Below are 17,213 nucleotides of genomic sequence, written 5' to 3'. Positions count from 1 at the left end.
GAGATAAAGAGAGGTAATCCGTGGTTATACGACGAGACACAGTTGGCAATGGCACATTTGACGCAGGAAAAAATCCTGCTATATCCTGGGAAAGTAGTGATCAGACTACTTCACCATTATTCACATGATTCCACAAAAGGAACGTATAGCTCTTCTAATCTTATAAAAAATATATATAACAGTTATAACAACTCTTCGTAATTATAGTAAAACATATCCAATTTCAGATTTCGATGGACGATTAGCGGAATATTCCGCCACCATTCTAACCTACAATACACATTACTGCCAATATACCAGGAGCCCTGAATTACTTGAATTTCCCAAACATGTCCCAAACATCTATTCTTTCCCTTCAGAATCATTCCCTAACCCCGCCCATTCCCCCTCCAATTTTCTCATTCTCCTTTCCTACTCCAATTTCCCCTACCACTTTTTCGGAGCCAAAAACTTCCATAACCTCTGGGTAATTCCTTCAAACAACAATAATGTAGATGCCGAATCTCGAGCGAAAAATCGAAGAGGGAGGATTGAGAGGGGTGGCTCTCAGCGACGAGTATGATGTACTGCGCTAATAACCGAACCCACCGGGCCGGCTGTGGCAGATCCTAACGATGTTTTAAGCCGTAATTAATTTACTGACCGACCCCTTACCTACGGGTACCAGCCGGTGTACCCTTAAATTCCGATGGCCGGCGTAACCACAACCAAACGCGTTCTCCATCTCTCTTTTACTCTTCATCTTCGATGTATCGATTTGTGAACATATGAGCTGAATGAAGCACGAAACATATCGCTGCACGATGATCATCGTATCACTATCTCTTTTACTCTGTCTGAGAAATCGCTGCTTGCGCGGTTAATATCTAAATAGCGATCAATTTCGACAGGTATTCGAGAGAGAGTGTGGGCGTGAAGGTTAGCCGCGAGCCTTTTTCTGATCCAGGCAAACGCGGCTTTTCTCACGGGACTCGATGAGTTTACATCGCGTGCATCACTGCCAGCCACTGGCGGCGCTGCTCCGCCGTTATCGCCAGTAATTTGAACAGTCGAGAGTATAATCCGTGAGCTATATATGAGCAGATTATACATGGGTGATGATAGAGGCTGGATTTTTGGTGGTTAGAAGCTTAGTTTTGTTTTGGCGTTGAGGTTAAGGTAAATGAATGATACGTCATAAGGGAGTAATGTATATAGCATGAGAGTTTGGACCATTGACAATGAAATTATGATATATATACAATGTATATGGAAGCAAATAAAGAATGTAAACAAATAAATCCAAAACCCGAAACTTTAAATATTCACACTGTAGGAAAATACATCAAAACTCTGAACAAACAAGATCAGAATATAAATGAATGGAACATAAACAAAATGTATGTACAAACAGAAAGTAAACAAATAAAATCGAAAATGTAAACAAAACAGGTTCAATAGTAAATAAACAGAAAACAGTAAATAGTCAAATTAACAATGTAATAAAATTCGGAAATGAGTCCAAGATAAAAATGTTAATACTCATTTAATCCAAATCACATCTCAACACTCGCTCTACTACCTATTTAATTCTTCACAACAAATCAACGAACCATTTAACCTTATAAAAACTGATCAAGCAATTTCTTCCTCGTCATGATTCAAGCAAACTGTGCAAGAAACTGAAAACTACTACCAATTTACCCAATCAACAAACAACTCTCCACTACTTTTACATCCTCGAGGTATCAATCATTTCAGAACAACCAAAAAAATACCTGCCCTCATCCAGCAGGCCAGACGATCACGCCATCCAATGCCATATTAATCCCCAGGTAGTGATACCTAGGAATTACCTAGATGAACAATCACGAAGTGGTGCAGTTGCGCGAGTCGCAGAAACGCTGCCAATTCGTCTATTCCATTGATTGGTCCATGGAAAGAGAGAGATATAGAAAGATTGTTGACCGGTCAGAGCACAGGGTGATAGGGGAGAGGGAAGCGGGCGCCGAGACGCCAGACGCCGGCGGATGCCGGGCGCCGCGTGTCCTAGACTCGCGACGGGACAACGACCGCGATGTTTGCCGAGTGAAATGCGAGAAAAAGGAATGCGACGACGAGTCGTGTCTCAACGAAACTGCTCAAAAAACGAGGACGAGCCGGTGAAAGAGGCGGGCGGGGAGGAAATAGCGGCGGTAAGTAATGCGTAGTTGAGAAGAATCAGACGGAAAAGCGTGAAAGAGGGAAAAAGGGGAAGAAAGAAACGGACGGCCATAAGCGAGATTAATGCGCCACTTTTCTTTAAATTCGAGAGTGCAGATGGCGTAGTGTGCAAGGATGAATGGAGGAAAGTGATAACACAAGCTCAACGTACAGGAGAACTTATAGTAAAGATTACTATATTAAACTAATTTGTCACTTGGATATCATCTTTTGCATCTTTTGATCGTCTTTTGCACATACCCAGGTCCCTAACATTTGAGACTCTCCTAATTTCAAATGCGCTGTTTCATTTCATATTTGAAAGAATTGAAATTCAAACGTAGTTGAAATTAATTTGTCTTCATTAACTTCTAGCTCTACGTATATAGAAATTTTCGATTAAAAGATGCTTCAGTTAAGGAGACCAAATGGAAATTCATAATAATGATTTAAGTAATTTTTTTGAAAGATCCAACGTTATGACATTTAATTAGATCTTTTAATTGTTTCCCAGGATTGGAAAATGTTTTAAGCGCAATTCGTGCAATGAAAATAGATGCAAGCATGTAGTAAAAGCGAAAGTAATAGTATTCCTAGGAGTACAGTGAGGTTGGACAGATGATGTGTTTCTTAGGACGAGGCTGTGGTATCCAATGGGCTATTTGAGATACCTTAAGTGTGTTATAGACCAGATAGTAAGCTTATCTTTATTTATGTACACGGATATTTAGCACTTGGTATCTAACACGTTAATGTGAACAAATTATAACCTCACTGTACATATTTCGTACTTATGTGTTTTATTAAACCATATATGGGTATACTTTCAAAAAAGTAATAAAAAAGAAATTATCAATTTCCTTAAACAGTTCGGGATAAATAATAATCAAGCAATTAGACGTATTTTTTTATTATGATATATAATTTCTATTAAGTTAAATATTTCTACATAAATATAAAGATTATTAAAAATTTATCTCGACCTAAAAAGAAACTTCAGCAGACAAAATGGCGTACGGTATCGTGATAATACTGAATGATGCCGAGCATGCATTAAACGATGCTTGATGGATCTTTTATTGGAAGATAAAATTTCAATTTAGAAACCAGCCTCAAAGAACCAAATAAAACTTAGATTCATTAAGACAGGTGGTTCGTAATTTTTTGGCTGCTGGTAAACTCGAAAGATAACATTTCATGGAACCAGTTATCTCGCCTGTAAGAACTCCATTAATATAGATAAAATTTAATCGCTTTCAGAAAAATTTATCGTTGTTTATGGCAAAGTAGTTTATAGCTTCATGAGACTCAAACACATAAAGATATTGAAGGAAAAAGAAAATTATCGAAAATCGCAAGTAATAATGGTTGTTTCAGAGTTCGTGATATCAGGTGCATTTGTGGTGCTCTCGATTACTCACGGCATTCGATGTTGTACGCACTCCTAAAGAAAGACTCGAGATAACCTAACGAACGGATCGAGTTCTCTCAGCGTTAATGGCGAACGGACGATCGCAATTTCTATGAAATTCCATGACTTTATATATGTATATCACGATCCTAGCGACTGAAGAAATTCGACAAAATTCTTTCAAGATTATTTAAGTACAGATTATATTATCGTTACACTATTGTATTTTTAATTAATATGTAAGTTTTGACATTGTAATCTATTACTAATGAAATTGTTTAGTTAGTGTCATTAAAGCAATATTTCACCTCCAGTAGTTTGTTTATTTTTAATAAACCTATGCTATAATGGAATCTTATTTCTACTTCACTTTTGGAATTGAATAACTGAAGATTAACCAAAAGAAACAAAAAGAACCCTTCATTCAGTGGACCATAGATAGGGACGCTAACCTCAAATGAAACCAAAGTTGCAAGTAACCAAACCCAACGACCCGGCATAATAAACCTGTTCAGTTTAAACGAACCAGCCCACCTCTGACTCACCCTTGGTCGATTCGAACGCGACCAGGCGGTCTCAATTTTCGCGTGATCCATCAGGATGACCGGGGGGTCACAACCCAAAGTCGTTAACGATGACGACCTAGAAACGAGGAGTTGTCCTCCCACCATTCTGCTTCAGCACAAGTTGGTCCGATGAAAGATACAAGGCGCAAGGGGAAACAGGAAGTAAAAGAATAACAGTGGATAAGGAAGGAGGAGCGGAAAGAAAAGGTTGAAGTGGCCAAAGGTCCGGCCGGAGGGAACGTTTATGACGAGGCCTTGGCTCTGAATTACGATCTCAATACTGCAATAAGTGCTCTTAGCAGGGCCATGTTTTTTTCGTCGACGCGAGGTGTTTCCCCCCTCTGGGCTCTTATCGTAGCTTTACGCTGCTGCTCCCGTGGGCTTCTCTCTCGAGAAATATTATTTAATTAACGGGAGGAGACCGCCGCGGTCGAGACCTGGATCTTCCATGGCTCGTAAATAAAAACGGTACATTCTTGCCTGGCCGTACCAACTCTGTAGTGTAGTGTCTCCCTCTATTCACCGAGCCTTTCAACGTCCTATCTTCTTCCAACTGTCTTATCCCCACCACCGTTCGACTATATCCCCTCACCACTTGTCTACAGTGTACGCATAGTCATCGGTTATGGTCGCGTTCTTCTGTTCCACCTCTGCGTAAACTGTGCTCTCTTCCCACCGGGGCGAGATATTTTCGGTAATCATGGCACCGTCTCTCGAAGTGGAGACCCGCCACGGAGCTCTTTAAGTGCGGCATTACTTCCGCTAGAAACGCGCCTTTTGCTCGATTAGCTTTGCGGTAAATTTAAGCCCCGCTCGAATCGCCACGAACGCACAGGGCACACGACACCGAACAGTATAGCTACCCTTCTACTCTCCTGGTCCCCGATTGTCGAAGGGGACCAAAGAATTTCTTCCTTTAATTGTCCCTCCGCCCCAGTGGTCGAAATATATACCGTAGCCTAGAGTCGAGTAAGAAACCGGCAGCAGAACGACTCCGGAAAGTAATCTGCCTAATTACCCAGCAAGAGATTCATTCCCAGGGTACAGAGGGAGGTTAGGCATCTGAGAGGAGAGGTTAGTCTCGTAAAACGACCGGAGAAGAGTCCCTGTCTTTCTCTGCGCGATTTTCTCGCGACGCGACGGCATTCGAAATGCGTCCCGACGCTTCACAGGACCAAGACGACCGGATCTTCCCCACCCTCGGAGACGTCAGTCGAGCAAACTTATTTAACATCCGCGGCTTCCTCCGCTTTGAAGTGGAAACCTTTTTGGCGACGCACGAATCTCGCTCGGGACTTTCGAGATCTTGCTTCGTAATTCTTAGAACCGACGAAATTCGAAATAACACGGAATCTGAAGTGTCGGACTACGTGAGTAGGGGTTAAGATTTACAGATATTAGAGCAGTAAGAATTTTTTTATTCGGGTGGCTGGAGATCGCCTGGGAGTTATCAAAGGTGGTCCATGTGAAAGAATATAAGAACATAAAGAACCGATGGCAGTGATTCGAAATATCTAATCTAAAATCTGACCCAAATCACCGGTGAATCGTAATTTGTAAAGTTCATGAACCTTAATGCTCACAAAATAATCAATCCATACGATTGAACACTTTTGCAAAAACCCCTAGCTTCGTTATCTCGACACAGAACAGATTTCAGAATCCCAACCCATTTTAACTTCCCATCTTCCTCAAGTTACAATTTCAATCAGATGCGATGGACCAACATAATCGCCGATTCTAAGCAGAAGGTGCACTAGCGCCATAATAAAATTCGTCGCAAGATACGATATGTAACATGAGTATACGGTAGAACCTGTATATTCACTGGTCAGAACCACACTATGCTTTTTCCTCATTTGGTAAGTCCGTCTGTGGGACGAGGAGAAAATATTCATAATGCTGGATTAAGCGTGGAAGTGATCTGGGGTGCTCGGAGCAGGGTGGACGAGAAAACTAATCAAGAGTCCACCCTATTTAATTCCCACCCTCACTGTCCTGCTCTTAACCGTACGTCGTTACTGCTCTACGGCCAAGAGTAGACTCTCGTGGCTCTGGTCCTTCTTATTACCTCTTCTCCCACCATCAATCCTAACCCCACCACTTATGCCAGTTTGACCGCGTGCACGTATACACCGCGTGAATTCGACTTCTTTTCGTTAGGACGTGCACAGGCTTCTTTTTCTGCTGCAATCATCGTGCTCGGATCGTGTATTGGGTACGTATGGTGCGCAGGAGTGATGATGATTGTAGGGAGATAGTTCATAGCTACGATGGTTGGTAGGTTTGTAAGGGAGGTTATTAGGAGGTCGAGAATTATCGTGGAATCATTTTTACGAAGTGGTTACATGGAACTATAATGCCTGGTAATGAATGGTTCTCGTAGAATTCTGACTGTCCGCCATGTTGGATGTTCTTACGATGAAATTACGCGGGATGGAGTTCAGTGCGATACGAAGTGACCAGATTCGAGACGAATGAAATTAATTGAACGGAAGTAGAGAGAATTGCGTTCGACTAAAAGAAACAGAATTACGGTGCGTTAACTTGTACCAAACTGTGACGAAATGAACCGAATCGAATTAAGTGGAACCAATAAACTTCGAATTGAGTTATGATCAAAAGAGGTGACGTTTATTTTCATCGAAGTGGATCTAATGCAAGGTTATACCAAACAACAGTACAGAACATAGTCATCAATATATATCTTGTATGCTCATATGTGTAAAACGAACCCTAATAAAGAGAAAACAAGTATTGGAATTTCGAAACTCTCTCTGGGACGAACATTTAACATGCTTATCGTATATTGATTCGATCAGCAATCGATGGTTAACGCTGCATTAAAACAACGAGACCGCGTACGACATATACGAGGTGATTCAAGTTAAAGCCCAACCAGACGCATTACTCAAAAGATCGCTGATGGTAGGTAAAGTTTTAAGGTCGAATCCACAATGGCAGTGTAGACCATTGAAATATTGCGATATGTCACGATCAAAGTTGTATTTCAATGATCAATCCACTCTAATGTTTAATATATAATAAAAGATTAATATAGGCGAAATAGTGCAATCGTATCAAAAAAAGGTTGGCGGGAGATGATACGGATTGGAGTTATTTGGAGCAGATCAAAGCGAATCGAAGCGAATCAAAGCGGATCGAAGACGATTGAAACGGAACGGAGCAAATGAAAGCGGATTGACGCGATTTAAGGTGAATCGAAGCGGATGTAAAGATAAAGCATTTTAAAGCATATTATAACCGATTTGACTGAATCAAAGCAAATCTTAACCACCTTCAAAATATTCCGCGAATATCAAACATCAATAACAACATAACCTCCAAACAACAAAAGGCACTCTAATGCCACGTTCTACCACCCTTAATAAACAGAACAGGTGAACCGTCTGTTTCAAGGCACAGCAACTGGTATCAGGGAAACGTCAGAGGGCAACATAGCGATCGTGGCAGCAGTGCAATATGCAGTAAAGCACGAATGCAACAATGCGATCTCCCCCAAGCAATGGGCGCGGAGGTGACGGGGAGAGAGGGCGTGCCGGATATATATGGGGTGTCTCGTTAATCAAGAGAACCTCGCTATCGCCCGCGGCCTATAGGGGTGGAAAATGGGAGAGGAGCGAGGGTGACCAGTGTTTAACAGTTGACAAACGGCAGTGTAGGTACGCGGTCGCGTAAACAACGTGTAGAGCGCGAAACAGACGCGGGCCACGGCCACGCAAAAACCCGTAAATCTGCCTATTAAACGCGATTAACGATTTTGGAAAGGCACGAACGCCATCCTGATAGCCACGTGGTCAAGCGCACCTGCGGAAACTCTCCTCATGGTTCTGATGATGCAACGGCCGTGTAAAATATTGAGTAAAGGGAGGGGAAAGAGAAAGTAGAGCTTGAATGTTAAAATGACAGATGAGTAGATTGATGGGAGATGAATCATAAATTTATCATCATAAATGATTACGTCTGAAGAAGAGGTAAACGTATGCAAACGTATTGCGAGAAGAACTTGGGCATCTGGGGGATTTCTAGGGAATTTGAAAGTAACTTTGGCTTGTCACAATCTGCTGTTTTAAAAATTTGAAAATATTACAGTATAGAAAAATACATTGTAGAAAACGGTGTATTGTGTATTGGATATATGGTTAATTCCATTAATCAACCATAATTCCATATATGAGAAAAAAGTCAATAGAATTCTCTTGTTACAGATGTCCACAGAATGTGATACATATTTTTCTCCAATTCTGAATTCACCCTTCGAAATCGTCACACATCATTTAAAAAAAGCTAGCCACGAAATGAACTGGAAAATGACTTTCTACCCCTTGGAGTTAGCCACGTCCAAAGTAATGGCGGTTGAAATATTTAATAAACCGTCTAATCAAGGGGGGAGGGGCATGGGATGGGGGAAGGGCTATGGAGTTGTGGTCGTGGATACGTGACCGACCGCCAACGAGCTCGCGATTCCAGTAAAATCGTCCTCCCCGATTATCAGTAGTGTAACGAACCGAAAAAAAGGACGCGAAATCGGGTTTTGTCGCATTCCACGCGTGCTCGAGCTTGGTCAGTACGCGGGGGCAGCGCGATTTTTCTCAGGGACTGCGTTTTCATAGCATTTCAACCGTGCTTCGCGTTGCACTAACGAACGCGTGTAAAAAGCCATGCTTCTCTCTGTCTAACCGTATTATATCTGTCCTTCTTGTCTTTGGTCTAATGATCTTTCCGTGAATCCACTTGGCTTCTTTACCATCTGCATCGCCTCCGTCGATTTCCGTAGAAAACGCGCACGCGCCACTTATTCCTTCTATTTAGCCTCGTCTTAATCGCTGACGGTTAATAAGATCCCTAGAGTATCGTATATGGTAACGATGCAGGGCTATCAGTGTCGTTTGATAGGGATATTTGGTGGATGGGAGAAGATGAGAAAGTGGAATGGGTTTGTTGATCAGCGGAATGGAAATGCGCGGTAGAATATGCTACATGGCTATATTGGCTACGCTGATGTGATTACACTGATATGTAATTCGAAAAGCGTGCTGAGCCACTTTGGATCAATGTTTTGCATTGTTTTTGAATATTTGGATAATATATCACTTAGATAATTCTTTTACTTGGAATAGGGTTGGTTAGTTTGCCGCTTTGATCTCTTAATAGTTTTGAGCTGCACTTGGACAATATCTTACTTTGATATTTCTTGAATTTGTCACTTTCGATTTTTCAATATTTTGTATTGCGCTTAGACAAAATCTTATTTGGGAATTTCTTGCATTTGGTAATCGAATTTAGATTTATCTCTGTATTTAGAATTGGTTAATCTATTATTCTTGCTTACCACTATTTGGAACTATACTTGGAAAATATTTTATAATCATCATAATAAATAATAATTATACGAATGGTGTTACAAAGAAATTTGTATAAAATAGTCTATCTTCATATCCAAACCATAAACAACAACAGTTCGAGGTTAATTTCGTCAGCCTGTCTATCAAGAACTCGCATAGCAAAGGGACGAAGGCAAAGCGTCGAACAACACGCACCGTTAATCTTCACTATACCAGCACATTCCCCTCGTTGCAGCGTCGATAGATCGCTCGTTCACACTTCGACCGATTCCTCGACTCTCTTCTCCTTTTTCGACGACGCAACGCGGTAAGTCGGTCGTGATCGAGAAAGTTCTCAGCACACGACGATGTCGAAAGATCGTGAAATATTTCGGTGTTGTACATACAAACGGAGATTATTTCATAACCGTGGCCATAACTCGATTTTATGAGTCTGTTTATTATCGTTCGTATGACGTTCGATGTATAAAAATACCTAGTTTTATCGCTCGTTTCGGATTCGTCTGTATTATGAAGTGTTTTTCACGTCTCTCTACGTTCATAGAGAAAAATATTCATTAATATCGAGTTGTTATCGGGTTTGATCTCGTGTAATTTAGTATAAGTAAAAATAAGTACGATTAGTGGAAAGAATTAGTGGAAGTGAGGTTATGGTTACCTTCTCGTCTGAAATACTCATGTTACGATGTAATCCTCTTTTTTATGAATTTCTGTTGCTAGTCCGGAATCGAAGTAACCTGGTTTAAAGTGAATCAGTGCAGTGTTCGAGGGATTCTGAATATAGCCGGTTCGATTAAACGTTCAAAGATGAACGCGAGCAAAGCTAATTAGCGGCTTCCGAGGCGGGCAACGTGTACCGTAAAAGGCAGGACACGACGCGGCCTCTGAACGCGGTATAGAAAGGTGGGCCGAAAGAATCAGAAAAAGTGGCCGGATTCTTTGCCATAAAAATGATTCTGCGCAAAAGCGGCGTCGTTCTGGCGAGTATCGCATAACTTCGCCTCGAATTCTGTGAAACTTGTATTTTATTTCGGCTTGTTTCTAATACGTTGAACTATGCCAGGAATAAAACGGTTAATAGAATTTCGCTGAATTGAAATATATTTAAATATATAGTGTAAGTTAAGTAAGTGGTATAGTGTAAGATTAAGGTAATATTGCAGTGGAGGATATCATACAGAAAAAAACTAAATTGACAATCAGTTGAAACAAACAAAAGTTGGGACCGATCTGAGTCGGACCACACTGTATCAAAACAAATCAAACTGAATTGAGTCAAATGGGAATGGATCAAAGTCAATGGCACCGTTAAACCATATTGAAGCAAATGGAATAAAATTGTGTCGAACTGAATTGAACAGAAATAGGGCAAACTGACTGAAACCACACCAAACCGCAAACAAACAATATCTGCTCTATTATGCTGTTAAACAAATTCTACTAAACCATTTTACTTTTTAGGACCTCATAAATTTTTAAGAAAAAAAAAATGTTCCAATGAAGAAATCCTTAGCTCCCCTTTTAAGTTCGAAAGACGTAATTGCGAGAAGAAACTAACAATGGGAAAAAGCAAACACGGTCGAAAAAGAAACAACAACAGTTGCATATGGATATATCTTGAAGAAGAAACCGCGAGAAGAGCGGTGCAACGACAAGTGAAACGGCCTGCATTCGGGGATGCGTGGAAAGAAGAACAACGAGTTTGCCGAGCGAGGGAACGAGTTCCGAAGACGTAGCCAGGACAGGAGGAACCAAAGGTCTTCAAGTTTTTGCGGAACACATACGAAACCTGCGACGCAGAGCGACATTCTTCTTCTCTACTAACCCTTTCTGTTCTTGGTTCGATGAACGTGAAGAAATCGGCGTCCAGAGGCTGAACTTTTAGGGGCATACTTTTTCGGGGCTGGATAAAAGCGTTTGTCTTCGTCAACGATTTCTAAGAGCAGTCAACGTCGAACAATTATTTGAATTCCTTTCAGTAAGCCGAATTTAACGAGCGTATACACGAAATCGAAATTATATCTCTAAATGTTGGGACAATTTTGTAACTTTTATTTTAACCTTTTATATACCCGAAAGAATCCTTTTGATGGAATTTTTATCTTTTAACGGTAATTTAATGTCTTCTTGGTATTTAAGAAAATTAAGAAAAAGTATTTCTAATGAGTTTTTTAACATCAATCTGTTTTTATATCTTTTAATCTTCTCAAACATCACAGCAGTCGCCATCTTTCTTTCTCCATTACAATTAAAAGGAAAGAACAAAAGGAAAGAAAACAAAACACGAAGATATTCAATATTTATTTCCCTTCGTAATCTTCCTTCCAATAAACATAACATGGAGAACAACATCGGAAGACTATAATCTCCTAAAGTAAAACGTTCAAGACCCCGATAAAAATGCCCAGCCAGATTGCCCACAGATAAGCGGTGCGATTTCCACCGAGTCTCCCCCTATCGGCCGATACTCGCACACAAGGGGACACGAAAAACAGCGAAACAAGAACGCGAGATAGAAAGCCTTCATTTTGACGAACGCGGCGGAACGTTTTCTTTCTCTGTCTTATTCCCTTTTATCTCCTTGTTACAAGTCGGCGCTGAACGTTGGGAAGAGACGCTGCTTTTTTTTAGAATAAATCTCCGCGTAACGAGCAACACACCACCTTTTCCCATCGAAGATAATTTCAAGCTTCCAAGAACCGGCGCCGATAAGCAAAGAGGCGAAATTAAAACTGAGAACGACAGATAAAACCGCGATCGAGTTTGACGATTCCGAAACGACCGAGAATGGCCGTGCGCCAGAGACGTTATCGTTTCTTTCTTCTTCTTTTTTTTTTCGTTTCTTTCGGCCAAGCCGAATGAATCGTATTTCATTGGATTTTAGTATGACGTCTGTCCTCAAGAATGGACACATTATGCTACGTATAACATACATATGTACTACCTATTGGAACGCGTTGACGAGGGGACCCATAACCTCATCGTCGTGCTCGTTGTTGATTACACGTTCTGTCAAACGCGTTGACGCGATGGCTCGTACCGAGCGTAAGAACCTTAATGATCCTAACGAGTTCCCCACCCGGGGGATCCTGCAAATGATGTTAATCACAGCCACGACATAGCCAACGAACGGTGAAGAGCATCTTCGCGGTATGAACAATAGGACAACCGTGATTTCCGTAACGTTACACGGGCTATACCGTTCTCGATGGCTGTTTAGAGGCGGAACCGGTAATTCGTGTGAAGTCGGTCGAGAAATAACTAAACACCATGAGAGATTTAAAGAGAAACGTTGTATGTACATTGTGAGAATAGTGGTGTTATAAGGGTGTGGAAAGTCACATGTGATGAAGATCTGAGCTAATGAGATTAGGAAATACATATTTGAAGAAAGTGTAAGCATTAAGGTAATCAGAGCAGTATGTTATTGTGGAAACTGAATTAGGGATAGAGAAAGTTGATAAGTATGTACATGTTAACAGAAGAATTCTAGACACAAGATTAGACTTGAGAAAATGTTTTGGGGAGTAGAGTTTGCTAAATGGAGGTTAGTTGAGAGTTAAGAAGAGGAAGTGTATATAAGTACATTTAGTGATTTTGCAAGAAAACTGTGTATTTCAGAAATAAAAATTACTATGAAAAAGATTCTTATGAAAAAAGTTCTTATGTAAAAGTATTTTAGGGAACTGGTATACTAGGTGATAAGGGAAGTATTTTCAGAGGTTAAGTAGATTGAAAAGGTTATACTACACGTGTAATATGCATGTAGTATGATATTTATAATATAAATTTCGTTTTCAATAAAATGATGCTGGCAACCATTTCTTTGTACGATTTAATCTATAACCTATAAAATTTAAATGAAATAATTTAGTTCACCCCACTAGTAAATATATTGTCCACGATTCCAACTAAATAAACAGATCAATCCAAAGTAAAGGTGATCGCTTGTTTTTAAGATTGCAACCAGAATAACCATAAACGATTTACAGGAACAGTTAACAAGGAGCCTCTCCTATCCCTTTATGATTTACAAACCCACACCAATTGGACGTTAATTAAAGCGATGTTTTAATAAAGTAGAAACACTGGATACACGGGATGTATTGATTGAACACTGAAATGGGAATAGAAAGTCAGCCTCGCTATCGTGTCTGTGGATCTTCATTGTGCGCGTTCATGTACGCTCTTCGTAGATCATGAACATACCACATTCACCGACTGAAAGGTTAGGTTCGGCTCAGCTGTTAAATTGGTTACACGGTTTTTGATTATACCAAGATCTTCGCCGATACCAACAAGAAAACACGTGTTCACGATGCAAGTTATTCTGTTGCTGTTTTTGCACGGATAAGCCAATCGAAGCACAATAAACTCTCTCTATTTCTTTAGCGAGAAAAAACATGTTTGAATTTATCTACATATATATGTATATAGAAATGTTCGATCAAACTCTCTTGCCTTTATCCATCGTTTATCAGTAGTACGTCAAGATATAATTCCGATTTGAAAAATTGAGATAGCGTCTCCATACAACAGCATCATCCATTATTGCAAATACAAGGGTACGTTCCATTGTAAATATCCATCTTCAAGCGAAGTTAGAGGACAAGTTTATTTATTATAGCTCTCTAGAGAGAGATAATTAATTTCGCTGAGAAATTGTAAAGGTATGAAGTTATAATTTCTTAACATCCTAATCCTAGCTCGTTAACTATAGGTTAGAGTCGATCGAAGGCCTCTTGCCTAATTTTATAGCAGACGGAAATGGTCCATCAAATTATCCGTGAAACTATTACTAGGGATGAAACGATGCTTAAGTACAGACGGTATCCATCCAACGATTCCTTTATTATGCTTCACGGAAACGTCGACCGCGTTTTCCGTAAACAGTCATCGACAGGACGAGACTGCTCGTTAGTCCAGGTTCGCCGTAAAACGCCACGTCATGATTTACCACTGCGCGCCTCGAGTTAACAGATAAATTCGATAGTGGATTAATGATCCACAGCTAATGACTAACCGCGAGCCCTAACCTCGAAACTCGCGGGACGAGTAACCAAAGCGAAAGAAAAGCGACTTTAACATCCTCTTAGAGTACAGAGAGGGAATGCTACCTCGACCCTGGCCTGTCGATCGTATATCGTGGAATGAGGACGGTATAAGGAACGAAAGTGACGGAAAAAGTTGAAAGATATCGTATCACGATGAAAAACGCCATTGGAAAATCACGTTGACAGCTATCAGCCTAGTGAACTGGAGCGCGAGGAAAGCTTTAATTCTTCAGTTCCGTCGGACTTTGATCGATGTCCGACTATTCGGAGCCGGTCGGCCTCGATCTCGTATTTTTCAACCTTCTAGAATTCATTGTGACCAGTCGGAGACGAAGATACTTTTTCTTAGTTGTTCGTTGTATCACGGGATCCCGTATGCGTGATTCTTAGAACGAGATGAAGAATATGTACGATTTATATGTTTGGTAGTTGTCTTAGAGGTTAGTTTCATGTTTAATGTCATTCCATTTCGTACATTTTGTACACGATTTCTTATTCTATTGAAGACCAATATGGATCTATAGATTCCAAATTAATGTACAGTTCAAATCTTAAAAAATATAAAATATTAACAAATAATATATAAACTCTAATACATTTCTCGGATTCAATCAAGTACTATCATGAAATACATATAATACTATCAAAGGATCTATCATAAGGAATGATTCATCCTTGCTTAATATCAACGGAGAATCTCTTTATCTTACACTAAACTATTCTTACAATGCTACCAACATTTACAAACAATCTCCTACTTAACCTATAATTTAAAGAAATCGAATAATTTAAAACAAAAATTATCCACGACTAAACTACCAATATCAAGTGATCCAAATTAGTTGTAACCTATCAAAAAATTGAAAGCCCGATATTCGGAGTGTGGAACAAAGCTTTGGAAAGAAACAACGAGGCGCTTGGTGAACCTGCGAACCGACGAACCAACTTTACGTGAGAGGAGGGGGTAAAGGGGCTCGGTATGTTAATTACAGACCAACATACATCCCTGTTTCTCTCCACTGCCCCCCTCATTCACCATCCCGATCGTTTGGCGAGCTGGTGGTGCATACTCTCTCGTTCTTTCTCATCGGTTAGCTCGGTTGCCAGTCGATTCGTCTTGGAACGGCCCATCGCCGCGCCGGTCTCGTTGCACGCAGGCCTCGCGTGAGACCGACGAGTCGACCCTACGACCCGAAGCAGAGAAGAAACCTTCCTTTTGCCCTCTTTCGATCTTCCCTTTGCTCTGCCTCCACGGAACCAACGGACACGCTTCCACGACGTTTCTGCGCCTCGACCGCCTTCTACTTACCACCACTATCCGCGGCGCTACCCCACGTGACTCTGGTTGCCCACGGGAAATCGACCCTCCGTTATTTGCACAACACGTTCTACCAATTTGAACGCGTTTCGCGCGTCTTACGCTGCCGATTCTTCGAACCAAACGATTGACGCGGGTCTAGAAAAAGGGGAGAGGTAATTGGATGGAACTGTGAGAAATTTTAGGTATTTCGCAGTGATTGGAGATTGTTGTTGCTTGAAAGGGTTTTTTGATTGGATATAGAGAGGATCTTTATAGAAGAGTATATATCGAAAATTTTCGTAAATTTATGGACCATATATATATTTCTATTTCGGCACCCATCCCATAAACGACAAGGAGGTGGTTGTTTATAACAAAATAAGCTCAATTAACAAAATAAAATCATTGTATATGGAGACTTGTTTTTTAAAGAAACGACTTAAAGAATCTGTAAAACTTAACTAAACACATACATCTGTAAAGACTGAGACAGAAAGCTGATTATAACATTATTCATGTTCATAAATACAAAAGCATAAAATAAGGAGAGAAAAATACAAAAGCAAGCAGAAACTTAGAAGAAACTTAATTTGTCCAGATTTATAGCTAATACAGATATACCCCTAGTCACATACGATCATAATTATCACGTCGCCCTATATGTTCAGATAAACGAATAAAAAAAAAAGGAGGCAAATATCTGTACGACTTAATTTCTAACCTATCAGCGATATGAACAAACATAGCAAGAGAATTACAAAATGTCAGTAGACTCACTTTATGAACCACGGTTATATGATCGAGCTATGAACGACATTCATTACGAATACCTACTACTTACATTCCTAGCGCAATTTGCATTAAGAAGTTTCTTATTCACAGAGTCTAAATATAAGAGAAGAAGGAGGTATACGAGGGTCGAGCAACATTATACATTATCAACACCAGGAACGGAGCTGTCACGGGACCAGTTCACGTAACACGCATCGGTTATACGAAGATTGGTCACCCTGGCGGAACGACGTGCTTCTTCGTTTTATCGATCCTGCGATCCTGCGATCAAGGATAAGTCGACGCGAATCCTGCATCTCCGGTCTTCCCTCTAGACTCGAGATAATTTTCTGTTTCGACGCTGTCTATCTCTCTTTCTATATTTTTTTATTGCAACAAAGCACACCAGGTTTCACCGGTTTCGTTCATAGCATTTTACTTTTCCTTTCCGACTAGTATCGCCGGTCGGAGAAAATCAAAGAGGCATCGCGTGCGTCGCTGTGCCTCTACTTCTCGCCATAGCCGGTATTACAGAAGTATTTACGCATGGTCATTGATCGCGCG

At 40.5% G+C, this 17,213-nt stretch overlaps 1 protein-coding gene and 1 long non-coding RNA gene across 2 annotated transcripts in view; one reads left to right on the top strand and one right to left on the bottom strand.

Annotated features, from left to right (window-relative positions):
• The window catches only part of LOC138180311 (prickle planar cell polarity protein 3), a 115,272-nt gene that overhangs the window by 92,282 nt on the left and 5,777 nt on the right, over positions 1 to 17,213 (bottom strand). The window lies entirely within an intron of this gene.
• Positions 1,619 to 3,883, top strand: LOC138178125 (uncharacterized). Its single transcript, XR_011172602.1, has 3 exons — positions 1,619 to 2,366; positions 2,696 to 3,399; positions 3,559 to 3,883. It is a non-coding gene; the product is annotated as an uncharacterized LOC138178125 (long non-coding RNA).

Source organism: Bombus flavifrons, chromosome 1, assembly GCF_040668555.2.
Source record: "Bombus flavifrons isolate JBK064 chromosome 1, iyBomFlav1_principal, whole genome shotgun sequence".
Taxonomy (NCBI): Eukaryota; Metazoa; Arthropoda; class Insecta; order Hymenoptera; family Apidae; genus Bombus; species Bombus flavifrons.
Note: the sequence above shows the minus strand (reverse complement) of the source record. Positions and strands in the feature narration are given on the sequence as shown.